Consider the following 13331-nt stretch of genomic DNA (forward strand, 5'->3'; position numbering starts at 1 on the left):
ACAAAACACCACAAGCTGGGTGGCTTAAACAACAGAAATTTACCTCCTTACAGTTCCAGAGGCTAGAACACTCAGATCAATCAGCAAGATTGGTTTCTGTGAGAGCTCTCTTACTGGCTTATAGATGATCACTGTCTTTCTGTGTCCTCACATGGCCTTTCCTAGGTGTACATGCAGAGAGTGATCTTCCTCATTTTATGTCCATATTTTATGATCCATTAGGATTAGAGACCTACACTTATGACCTCATTTAACCTTAATTACCTCCCAAAGGCCCTGTTCCCAAATACAGTCACATTGAGAGTTAGAGTTCTAACACGTCAATTTGGGGAGACACAATTGAGTTCATAGCAATCCCTTCAGGTGTTCCCCCCAAAATATAGTGTTTAAAAGTGTGCCATCCACAGGCTCAAAATGTTTGAGAATTAGGAACTAAGTATCTCAGGATCCTTAACATGTTAATAATTACAATGCATTCTGTCACCTCTCCAATAATTCCATTAGATTTAATGCCTCAATTGTGTGTTTCAACAAATTCTGTGATCTTGTCAATTCATCTAGTAATTAACAGATTTGAGTATTTAGCCTAAAAAATACACTCCTGATTTTTATTCCATAGATCAACTTCTTCTAGTGTCCACTTTCCATAATTGTTGTAATGTACCTGGTAAAAACTTAATAAATACTTAACCACTTGTAGCTCAAAGTATCCTTACTGATGAGTGTAAGCTAGATGATTTAAAGCACAGTAGCTGTGCTGAAAATCTTTTATTGTCTAAATTCCTATCACTGTACCTTCAGGATGTTCTGATGACTGCATTTTAGTCATATGAATCCAACTTTTTTTCCAGCTGATGGAGGAAAAGAGAATGAGACAAGGAGACAGGGAGAGAAAAGAGAAGAGAGAGAGAGAGATGAAGGAGAAGGTAGGAGAGAGGGAGAGAGAGAGGGAGGGTAGAGGGAGAGAAATACAGAACAATTTAAATTTTTTTAATGTTTATTTATTATTGAGAGATAGAGAGAGACAGAGAATGAGCAGAGGAGGGGCAGAGAGAGGGAGAGACACAAAATTTGAAGCAGGCTCCAGGCTCTGAACTGTCAGCACAGAGCCCAATGTGGGGCTTGAATTCATAAACGGGGAGATCATGGCCTGAGCCTAAGCCAGACGCTTAACCGACTGAGCCACCCAGGTGCCCCTAATTTAAAAGACAAGGTGATTTCATTTTCTACTTTTCACCATGAGTATATGGGCTGGAGTGATCTTGAAATGATGGAAATGAATTTCCTATTTTCTCATTCATTTTCAACTACTCTGAGTATATCTGCAACATGTGATTCTAGTATTTCAGTTATATAATTTTCATCACATGACCCTTTAGTATGACCATAACTGGACATATTGTATATTTTATTTTCCATGGACATTTTAAAGAAATACAACCTACTTCTGATGGAATATAATACTTACCTTACATATTGGTTTTGAGAGCAAATCTCATATACTATGTTTCTATGTCATACATCCTAATTTCAGACAAGTTAAATATGTAACATTTTGTATCATCGATATAGGACAATTTTTAAAAAATGAAGTATCTGCACAGTGACAAAAGTATTATTATTAAGAATTGGTACTTCTCAGAAGAAAAGTAGCTAACTTATCTGTAGTCTCTTTTAGGGCAAAATAAATGTTGATTTTTAAAAATAACAGCTCTCTATAATTTAGTACTTCCCACATTATGTCTTGTAAAACATTCTTTTCAAATGTTTGTCTTTCCTTTGGCTTAAAGAGCCTTTGCAAAGGTACTATGTCTTACTAGAATTACAGCAAAATGATAAGCAATAGTTGCTGGGGTTGAAACAATGAGGTATATGCACAAGTGAAATTAGAAAGTCAAATCTTCCTGTATTCAATTACATTATTAAGATAGAGGCATTAACTGAGTTTCACAATTTTTTAAATTCAAGCATTACATATGCATGCTATATAGATCATATATCTGCAAGTATTGTCAAATAGTATTTTTGAAGATACCTGAACTGTTGGAACCGATCACTGTGATCTAATGGGTTTTTTTTGTTTGTTTGTTCTTGTGTTTTCCTTTTTCACTTAAATTAATCTTTGGCTGAGAAAGGCGGTTCTTAAGAGTTATGACTGTAGTCATGTTTATTCAAATAATGAAAAATAAGGTTATCAGCAGGAAAGAACAACTTTGGGCCCTGAATTGCAATTTTCTTACACCTTTACAGAGGAATTTAAAATTTTACATTGTGTCCACGTGGAGATATCTTGTGGTAGGAATAGATACTGCAATTTTTCTGTGGTACAAACATTTCCACACTGATCACACTCACTCAGGAAATGTGCAGAATCCAAATTACAATAAAACTATTTCAGCCAAGAGGGATTCAAAACCAAAACTGTTTAAACCATCATAGTGCTTAGAATATATCTCAACTGGGGACTTAGAATATATACCTTAATATCTTAGGAGATAAATATATTACATATGTCACCATTTGCTTTGGTAATAAGGAGGAAAAGAAGACGTGATTGAGAAAAGCAGAAGAAATGTGATGAAGATAAAATTACCCTTTCATATATAAATGAAATGCAGCTATTTCCAGCTTACCATCTTGGCTATTCTAAAACTTTCATTTTGATTTGTTTTCAAAGCTATCTAGAAAAATATGCTCATGTGTTATACTTACTGAATGGCATTACCTGCATATTAACAGTTGAGCTGCCTTTAAGAGATATACAATGATAGAAATCCTCAGTGTTCTTTCTTCACTACCCTAATGTATCCACTTGTAGATTTTTGTGAAAACAATGTTGAATCAATTATTAAGATTAACTTAAATATGAAATGCATTTTTTTTCCTTTAGCTCTTTTATGAGCAATTCTAGACCACTGTGAAAACTTCACCCCAGGAATGGCAGTATCTATTTGACTAAAGAGTAGCTTAAGTTATTATTTTGAAAAAGAAGACAGCAATTGCTTAGGCAACATTAGCAATACTGCATGATGAGAATAATTCTATAAAGCCCCTGTGTATGTAAGCCATAGCCACATAATACCTCCCAGGAAAAGAAAATATGAATGTTATATGCTTGTAGATAAATACAAAAGGAAGACTGGAGCATCATATCTATTAATAACCCAACAATTTTTTCCTCAAATGCCCTTGTTTTCAACTTTCCTTTAAATTACTTTAGCATTTCTCTCAGTACTTGCGGCAATTTTAAGATTTTCTCCAACTTCACAGCATATAAGCTGAAAAATATATAAATAAGTCAACAACATTATCAACTATTTTAGAGAGTTTTTATATATATATAATTTTCTACAGTGGCTCAAGAAACAGATCAAAAAAGCTTTGAGCAACAGCTTTAAGTCTGGATCATAGGGTCATAAGTGGAATTTGATATAAAATTATTGCCTCTCTGAAAGTTTACAGAAGATATAAAGAAACCATCTACATTATAAATTTAACTTTGAGGAAAGACTCCAAAAGAGTTTTAAAAATGCAAAAAATGTGGGAAAATAATGTGTCCTCTTGACCTTCCTCAAAGCATGAATAATTTTGTGGTATTTGTGAGCTAAGAAAAACATTTGTATGGAAATCTCTGAAGTCTTTGCCTTTCCAGCATGGTTCATGTTATTGGCACTGAAACAGAGATATGAGTAGAGATTTTCTTCCTATTCAGACACAACCAATTTCCAGGCCAGATCTTCATCTTGACCTTAAAAAACAATAACCCCTTCCATGTATGTCTAAAAGAAAGAGCTGTGGAATACTGCCTTACACTATTATAGTTTGCCTGAACCATATTATCATATTTTATGTATTTGATTTTTATGTGAATTTTGTCCAGATTTGGTATCAATTATCATGTCATGAGGTGGAATGCTATAAAATTAACTAAATGCTGAGACACACAGAGTTCAGTTCTATACCATGCACGGCAACTGACTCGCTATGGAAACCAAAAAACCATCTGCCTACTTGTGCCTTCTATTTTCTTATCCATAAAATGAAAATAATGGTACTTGATCGGGTGGATTTTACTGAGATTCCAAGAGACTCAGCTCAGAAAACACATTTCAAGTGCTTTGAAATGTATAAAACATGAAGATAGCAATAAAATATTATCAATAAAATGTTGAGAATAAGTGAAATTTCAAAGAATGAATAAGCTTACAAACAGAGATCTATATTATTTTGTTTCTATGGTTAAATTTAGAAAACTTTATCATTTTTTCTTACACTTTAACAATTGGTACATGCACCTTGAGATATATATCAAAAAGAAGTCCTTTACATCTTTTAAATATGTAAATTTTAACAATAAATTTTCTAATCCATGAACATGCATGTATTTCCATTTATTTTTCATTTATTTATTTATTCCATTATTTATTTTATTTTACATTTTATTTCTTCTTTAATTTCTTTTATCAATGTATTGTAATTTTTAGTATACAGGTCTTTCATTTTCTTGGCCAAGTCTATTCTTAAGTATTTTGTTCCTTTTGACACTACTGTTAATAGGATTTTCTTAATTTACTTTTCACATATTTTGTTGTTAGTGTACAGAATTGCAACTTAATTTTGTATGTTGATTTTGTATCTTTCAACTTTACAACCCAAATATCAATCAACAGATGAATGGATAAAGACAAAGTGATAGCCACAAGCACACACACACACACACACACACACACACACACTGTAATATTATTCAGCCTTCACAAAAGAAGGAAATCCTACCATTTGCAACAACACGGATGAACTTGGAAGACATTGTGCTAAGTAAAATAAATAAGTCAATCAAAGAAGGGCAAACTACATGATTTCACTTTTATGTGACATCTGAAATAGTCAAACTTGGCAGAAGCAGAACCTAGAATAGTGGTTTCCAGGGTACAGGAGGAGGGGGAAATAGGGAGTTGTTCAGTGGGCATAAAGCTGGAGTTATAAAAGATGAATCAGTTCCAGAGATCTGCTGTACAACATAATGCCTATAGTTAGCAATACAGTATTGTGTACTTAAAAACTGTTGAGGGTAGGTTTCATGTTAAGTGTTCTTATAACAACATGGAAGAAAAGAAGGGAGGGAGAGAGGGAGGGAGGAGAGAAGGAAAAAGAAAAGAGACACAGGAAATGTTTAGAGGTGATGGATATATTTATAATCTTGATTGTGGTTATGGATTCATGAATATATGTAGTTTTCAAACTCATAAAATTGTATATATTAAACGTGCACAATTTTTTGTATATATACCTCAAAATAGTTGCAAAAAGATTTTAAATAAAACTAGAGTACACACACAGACATACAGACATAGAAGCGCACTGATATACTAAAGGACATACAGTGAATATGTTGAACTATGCAAAATAAATAAATAACCCATATTACAAATTATTGATGTTGTATTCCAAAACCTCATTTAAATAATTTGAGAATTGAAATTGATTTTCAAACAGAAAGAAGAGGGGCACCTGGGTGACTCAGTCAGTTAAGCATCCGACTTTGGCTCAGGTCATGATCTCATAGCCTGTGAGTTTGAGCTCTGCATCGGGATCTATGCTGACAGTTCGGAGCCTGGAGCCTGCTTTGGATTCTGTGTCTCCCTCTCTTTCTGACCTTCTCCTGCTCATGATCTGTCTCTCAAAAATAAACACTAAAAAATTAACTTAAAAAATAAAACAGAAAGAAGAGTAAAATAAATTGAAAAATAACTTTTAAACAAAGCCTGCAACAAAGTTGTTTTATTATTCACCCATTTTCCTGTGGAGGTAAATAAGTTGAATTAGGTAAATAAGTTATAGACATGACTGCTTGAAAGAAATGTCCTGTATAACATTATTTAGGTATGTTTGCTCTGTTCATTAATTCAAAATGTTAATCTTTAAAATAATTCTTTTAAAACTATTTGAACTCCCTGAGGTTATCATCTGAGTAATTGACCCCATAGGTAAATAAATACTGAGTTGATGTAAAAGGGAAAACGGGCAGACACAGCTATAGTTTCACAAGAGTCTGGTACTTATGCTAAAACAAAGAAGGAAATAATTTTGGTACTAAACAAGTGGAGGAACATTTTCATCTATTGATTTATACTCTTAAAAACAGTTCATTTATTTTTCTAGAGGTGGCATCATAGTAAATGTGAAATATGGACTTTAGTTTCTTACATCATCTGGAGAAGAAATAATTGATGTCACTGATTTGTTGAGCTCCAGGCAGTTGATTAGCTACATTAATTATAACCTGAAGGCTTTTTACTTGTGCCATAAGTATAGTCTCTGCTTTCCTACCAAAGCTCAGAGTGGTTTTTACATTACTGTGTGTAAATTCATGATTAACAATCTCTTGTAATTCTCATTAGGGACATCATCCTGGTCAGGAGTGATCACCTGAGCAATCTGCATGCCGAAAATAAACACTTGGGTTAGCATAGAATCTCACCACTAATATAAATGACTTTGGTGTTGTGTTTTTTTTTTTTTTTTTCCAGATGCCAGGAACATTGTCTGTTTCAGGATCCATATCTCTTCTACATTGAAAGGAAGATATACTCTGACACTTCTCTGAGTGCCCAGACCCCAAAATGCCCAGAGACTGAAGAAAGAACCATTGAGCAGTAGAATAGAAAATGAAAGAATTCAAGTCGAGTGTACACCAAGCAATAGTGTTGTGTGGGTGAATCACTTTACTATTCTGGCTTTCTGTTTTCTCACATAAACTACATGTTAGATTAATTGCTCTCTCTGATTCCCTTCTGCCTTGTCATTCTATAATATGTGTCTGAAACTGTGTTGAATCCTTTTAGATGCGGCTGCCAAACAGTGGAAATTCGATTCTTCAAGGGTGGTTCTGAGGACTAAAGTTGCACAATGTTTTCAACTAAAATTTGCCTCTTTTTATCCTTTCTGTAACCTCTTAAAAGAGTGTGCCTCAAGCATTGAGTGACTTTTCTGTTCTCCTCAAAGAAACAATAAAATTGAAATTGAAGTCAAGAAAGTAAAAATTGGAGATAATTGTGGTGAAATCATGCTAATAATTTTGAGTACTCAGTTTTTTTTCCATAAATTATTCTCCATCATGATCCAATTAATCATCATAATATCTCCTTGAGGGAGTTAAGTAGCTAATATTACTAGATGAATAAAGATGCCCATTTTACTTTAAGAAGTATCTTCCCCAGCTTTATTTTTAACACTAATTACCTCCTTACCTAGAGTAGGATGAAGTATTCCAATAATACCACATATGTTCCTTTCATGTGGCCAAAAATAGATTATCTTACAGATTTATTTCATGAATTTGATGGTATTTCAAAAAAAGCAATTAGATACCACAGTGTAGTGAATTCTAAGTTCTTATTTTCTAAATAAGACTTTAATAACTAAATTGAATCCACAGGCTTCATGAACTTATCAGCTCTTCCATTAATTTGCTATGCATTCTTGCCCAAATTCTTTAACATATTTGTTCCTCACTATAAGAAGCTGATAATTTAATTGCTCTGTTAATATTTAAATTTCTTACATACATTGTACAAATTCAAAATAGTATTATTTTCATTATGTCCAATATCAATATTTATCCATTGAAATGAAAACTGCCAGGGGAAACAATGACCAGCTGATGCTCTAAAACTATTTAAAGTTTGTACAAATGTGTGTACAAGGTCACGATCCTATGTATGCCCGAAGTATGTACAAAGCATACATCTAACTAGGTCTTTCTTTTTATTTTTAAACTGAATAAGTGAATCATGGTTAAGGCAGAAATTAAATTAAGAATTTTCTCAAAGTATTTAGTATGTACTGAATTATTGAATTGGACATGATCTTAGAAATAATGTACTCCTATTCTTGTAATGTACTGATGCTGTGTAGTAAAGTGATTTAGGAGAAAGTATTTGGGGACAAACACTGGATTTTAACTACCACTAAGCAGCTCTGTAGACTTGGCCAAAACCTACCAGTTAATTTTTTGCAGTTTTGTAATTGAGTTATTAATTTCTAATTCATTGAACTTACTTAGTGTTGAGTAAGACAATGTATTCAAAACACTTCACATACTGAAAATAAATGGAGGGACAGAGGGTGAGAAGAGATGAAATGAGGTTTCTTTGTCCAGCGAACTACTAGGTGAATTCTTTATTTGGTCCTTTAGAATTCTCTTTGACTCAATTTTCTAATGTCCTCTGTTTTCAACTGGGCCATAGAAAAGGAATGTATAAGAATCAGCCTATGGATATTTCTACTTTGTCTTCATATCTCTTAGGTTCCATTGTAGCAGTTTCCACTGAAAAACAAAATGAACAAGTTTGGGGAGTGAGCCAATTTGGCAAAGATCACTCTTCTCTTCCTGTGTTACTTAATGCCCCTAGCAGAGCATGGCACTCACTCACCCATGTCTTCTTCATTACTGCCATATTGTGTTACAAATATCTCTATTAGCACTTCCTTCCCTAGATTCTAATTATCCGTTGATGTTTCTCTCTTTTTCACTAGACTGAGTTCCTTGAGGGCATGGGGTATACATTACTTGTGTTTTTTTTTTTTCTTTTTTAATTTCAACACAGCTCTGACACATGGTAAATGCCATTCAGTCTGAATGAATGAAGTTTATGTGTCAGATTAATAATGGGAAATGAATTAAGACAAAAAGAGAAAAGACAGAAAACAATCTACAGGTTTGAATTACAATTCTGTTTAGTCCTGCCTATGTGAGCCTTCTTTACAGCCTGATGGCCACACTTGATATGAATTAAATAATTGTGGGATAAATGAAGAATTGGCCACAATTACTTTAAAAATGATTATTCTATGGATATTTTAATTTTAAAATTGCAACGTTTATCCTAATTGCTATTCTCAGTATGCTATGGTTTATTGGTCTCTGCATATGTACCAGGCACTGTAGAGGGATCTCTATATCAAAATTTAAGCTCCATGGTTATAGTGAAGTAATTTTGGTATCCTTATTTTACAAATGAGTACATTGGAGCATGGAAGTGAAAATGATGAACTAAATTCATAGGTAATTGTATACACGTACTGGTGTTTCTCTTTCTCCAAATGACTTTATGATCATCTACTAATGAATGTCACAATTCATTCAATGTCTGATTGAAACGTATTTTTGCTAATGATAGTGAGAAAAGGGTTGGGCAGTTGCTAGAAAGATGAAAAGATATGAATAATGTGCATACTGGCTAATTGGCCCACTTGCATTGCCTATATAGGAATGGAGGGAGCATTCCACACTCTTCTAGTCTATCCTAAATATTGCTCTTCAGTGTCTAGGATAGACTCATAAACCAGGAAACAGAGGTGCCTGATTTGCTAAAGAACTAATTAAGAGGCTGCTGCTATAAACTTGCTAATATGCAAATGTCTTATATTGGCATATGCTTCTCAGTATTCTAAGCTCTTTCTCATAAACTAGCATATAATAGGCTAGGAGAGAAGCAATAAAGTGTTCTGGTTCACACACAAGACAGAACTGGATGCAAATTCTGACTCTGCTTTTCTTTGCTGACTGTGAGCAACTTCTATGACTTTCTTTGTAAAAGATGGGAGGAAAGATCTTAATAATACCTTCCTTAACAGATTTTATAAAAATAAACTTCTTAGAATATTATATGAATTTTCAGTTAAGCAAGGCTAGCAGTTTAGGTCCATTTGAGATGACAAAAACAGACAAACAACATTAACAACATTAAAATGACATTCAATGAAAAATGTATGGAGCATCTGTAAGATATCAGATACTGCACTAAACACTAGGTAAATAAAGAAAAATAGATTCCAAATAGCCTTCAGTTGTCTCAAATTATCAGTGGACTCCTAAGTCATAGTTCTGTAGTCAGCTAACAGTAATGAACGTTTTTTTCTACACTACTTTATATAAGATGATATTTTACTCATTTTATCTTCACAACAACCTCTTAAGATAAGAACTATTATTATCGCCAGCTTTTAGATGAGAAAACCAAGGTGGTGAGAATTTAAGTAACTTGCCTAAGATGGCATATTTAAAAAGGGTTTAGCTGTACCAGACACCCTCACAGTCTATGCTGTCTTCTGTGAGATATTGCCTCATGTGTGTTATTTCCACTCTTATAGAATGCTTACGGGAAAAAAAGGGGGGTAATAACTTCTGATCAAGATGTCACAGCAAATATTTGTGCATTCCTGCTCAATTCAAATACCCTGAAATAATATAGATTTTAAAAAATAGGCAATTAGTCATATTCAAAAAATAAAACTATATGTATCTGCAATCCCTCGGCGATAAGTTGGTATTCAAGTCATATGGTGGCACAGCAGTGGGAATCATGTTTAATCATTTGAATACTCTTGCAGAAACTGGGACTACCTGGTAAAACAGCAGAACCTACGGCTGCAGATAGCCAGATGCAGGGGCCATGCTCCTCATCAACGAGCTGTGATTGGTAGAGCACCACGTAACCAAGAGTTACACGTTCAACTTTGCAAACCAGAAATTTGCTGTTTGCCTGTGACCCAGGAATAAAGCAGAAGCACTATGCAGGTATAGGGAGTTTATCTGTACTACTTGAGGAGGTAATACAAAATTTTGCAGAAGACAAAAATGGATTGTGGATCTTGTTTCACCATGAGATATTGTGCAATTAACATCCCTTCTGTGAGATTGTTTCCTCATTTGTAAAATGTGCATAAACAGAATACACTTCATTGAATTGTTGTAAAGATTAAATCAAATAATATATCCAATACAGTAAAACCTTGGTTTGTGAGCATATTTCATTACAGAAACACGCTTGTAAGCCCAAGCACTTGTATATCAAAGTGACTTTCAAGAAACATTGGCTCAGTTGTGTTTATGTGACATTTAGCATCATTTACTACTCGTATTGCAAGACATTGCTAATTTATCAAGTTAAATGTATTAGAAATGTTTGCTAGTCTTGAGGAACACTCACAGGGCAAGTTACTCATAATCCAAGGTTTTACTATACTTATAAAAATGCTTCACTCATACATGTACTTACTCATACTAAGACCAAACCATTTTTACTTTAACTGTTCATAGTAGAAATGCTTTAAAATATTTTAACTCACTCTTAGGACATTTTAAATGGAGTCACTGAAAATTCATTATGCAATTATTGTAAAATAACAGAAATTTAGGTTGTTAAAGGATTTTGGAAAGCATCTAATCAAATCTCCCAATTATAAAGATGTAGAAATGGAGGCTCAGAGAAGTGAAGTGATTTGCTGATTGTTCACCTAACCTAGTGTAAGAATGCACTGATGACTTTAGTCCATTAAGGCTTCACTCCTTTATTCTTATAGAGGAGGGCTGTGTGCCCCAGATGCACGGTGAGCCCACAATTTTGAAACTGGTTTTTATATTCTTCTGCCTCACTGCTTTCTATCTGCTGTCATTTCTACTTTTGGTCTGCCTGATTCTAAAGCCCTTCCTGTTTCTCCACAGTTTACTTGTCTCTTCCACTTTGGGGTAAGAAACAAATTAGAGTGAACTAGGTTTACTATATGAGTGAACAGGCTTTGAGTGAAGGTAGTGATTCTACTGTGAGTAAAATACTTGCCTTTCAATACATATATTTTGGTTTATTTACTTTGAGTATTGCCTAGTTGTGGATGGTGGTGGGAGTTGAAGAGAATTCTGGGCTAAGCATCAGGTTATCAATTTTATGAAAAATTAAAATCCTTAGAAAAGCAAAATACAGATAAAAGCAAGGCATTGTTACATTAACATATGGATAAATATAAAAGTCAGGTAAATGAATTAACTAGCTACCACCACTAACAAAAAATAACCCAAGGATAGTAAATAAATTATGAGATTTTAATGTGTTCAATTAGAACTAATATGTGAAAGTTAAACAGAGAAGGTTGTCTGCCAATTCATTTTGTAGTAATTGAGAAACAAGCAAATTAATTTAAGAAATGCAGGAAAAGTCTATTTGCACATTATCTTTATGACTGTACATAAAGCATCTAGTCTGGAAGAATTCCCATTCAAAGGGACATTAAATTAGCATAGTGCCGGTCTATAGGTCTCCCCCAATAGTTACCCACATGCTTGTGAACACCCATAGTCAGAGAGATGAATGTTCTTTCTAGCTCAGGTTCTGGAGAATTTAAGACAATAATTGCTTTCAATGTTTCTGGGGCAGAAAGCATTAGACGGCCAAAATCTGGGTTAAGGACCTTTGTAAACCATAGAACTCTTTGAAAATGTACCCTTTGTGTTACTAACACCTCATATAACTCAGACTTTTCTACAGCAATTTGTAGTTTTGTTTTGGTTTGGTTTTGGTGTGATAGTACACATTTTATTTTTTCATCGGCAAATATTTGTTATAAGCAACTTTATGATTACAGATTTCATAGACCTGATATGGAATATTGATAATTTTAATCTTATCAATTGTGTATCAATGCTTAATACTAGCATATAATGAGATGACGTGATGAAGGTGATGATAATGGTGATGATGATGATGTTATTAACACTCACTTATTATGGTGCCTTATATATACCCGACACTGTTCTAAGCAATTTCCATATATAAATTCATTTGATGATAACATATGGAAATAAGTTTTTACCAGTAAGTGCTTTCTGACAACAAGTCCTTCTGCTCCTTATGGCTCTACCACCAGCTCATTATGGTTCCTGAAATCCAACCATGAAGTAGTGTTTTAGAGAGCTTAAACCGGACATCAGAATAGTTTAGGTTCCAGTCTGTGTTCATGTTTAAACTATTGTCTCTCGGTTGCAAATTTATCCTTCTTGTTTTGTAACACCGGTACTGAACTGCACAGCTTTATTTCTCCCTTTAAGATATTTCCTACTCAGTTCTGGGAATAGGAAGCCCTCTAGGGAGATGAGAAGAAAGGAGAGAAAAGGAAGAAGGGCTTCCTCATTCCATCTTAGTCTGTTTTTCTATGGCCCTCCCCTCTGGCAGGAGTACTTAGTTCTGCCTCTAGGTGCTTATGCATTCCCAGATCTAGCCTCGTGGTGACCCAGGCATTGACCTCTTTTAAAAGTTTGGGCCCAGGCTCTTTGGAATCTTTCCAAGATGATATTCTTAGCCCTTCTTCTTTTTTCCCATAGTTTTAAGGATAACAGCTATTTCTCTATCTGAACTGCACTTGATACCAGGAGACTCTGAGGTTTATTTGATCATGTCCATGTCCTTTAACGAAGCATCGATCTCCTTTCCAATAGGAGATGACATAGTAGTAATTAATAATATGAAGTCACATCACAATTAATTAAAAATGTC

Source organism: Leopardus geoffroyi, chromosome A1, assembly GCF_018350155.1.
Source record: "Leopardus geoffroyi isolate Oge1 chromosome A1, O.geoffroyi_Oge1_pat1.0, whole genome shotgun sequence".
Lineage (NCBI taxonomy): Eukaryota > Metazoa > Chordata > Mammalia > Carnivora > Felidae > Leopardus > Leopardus geoffroyi.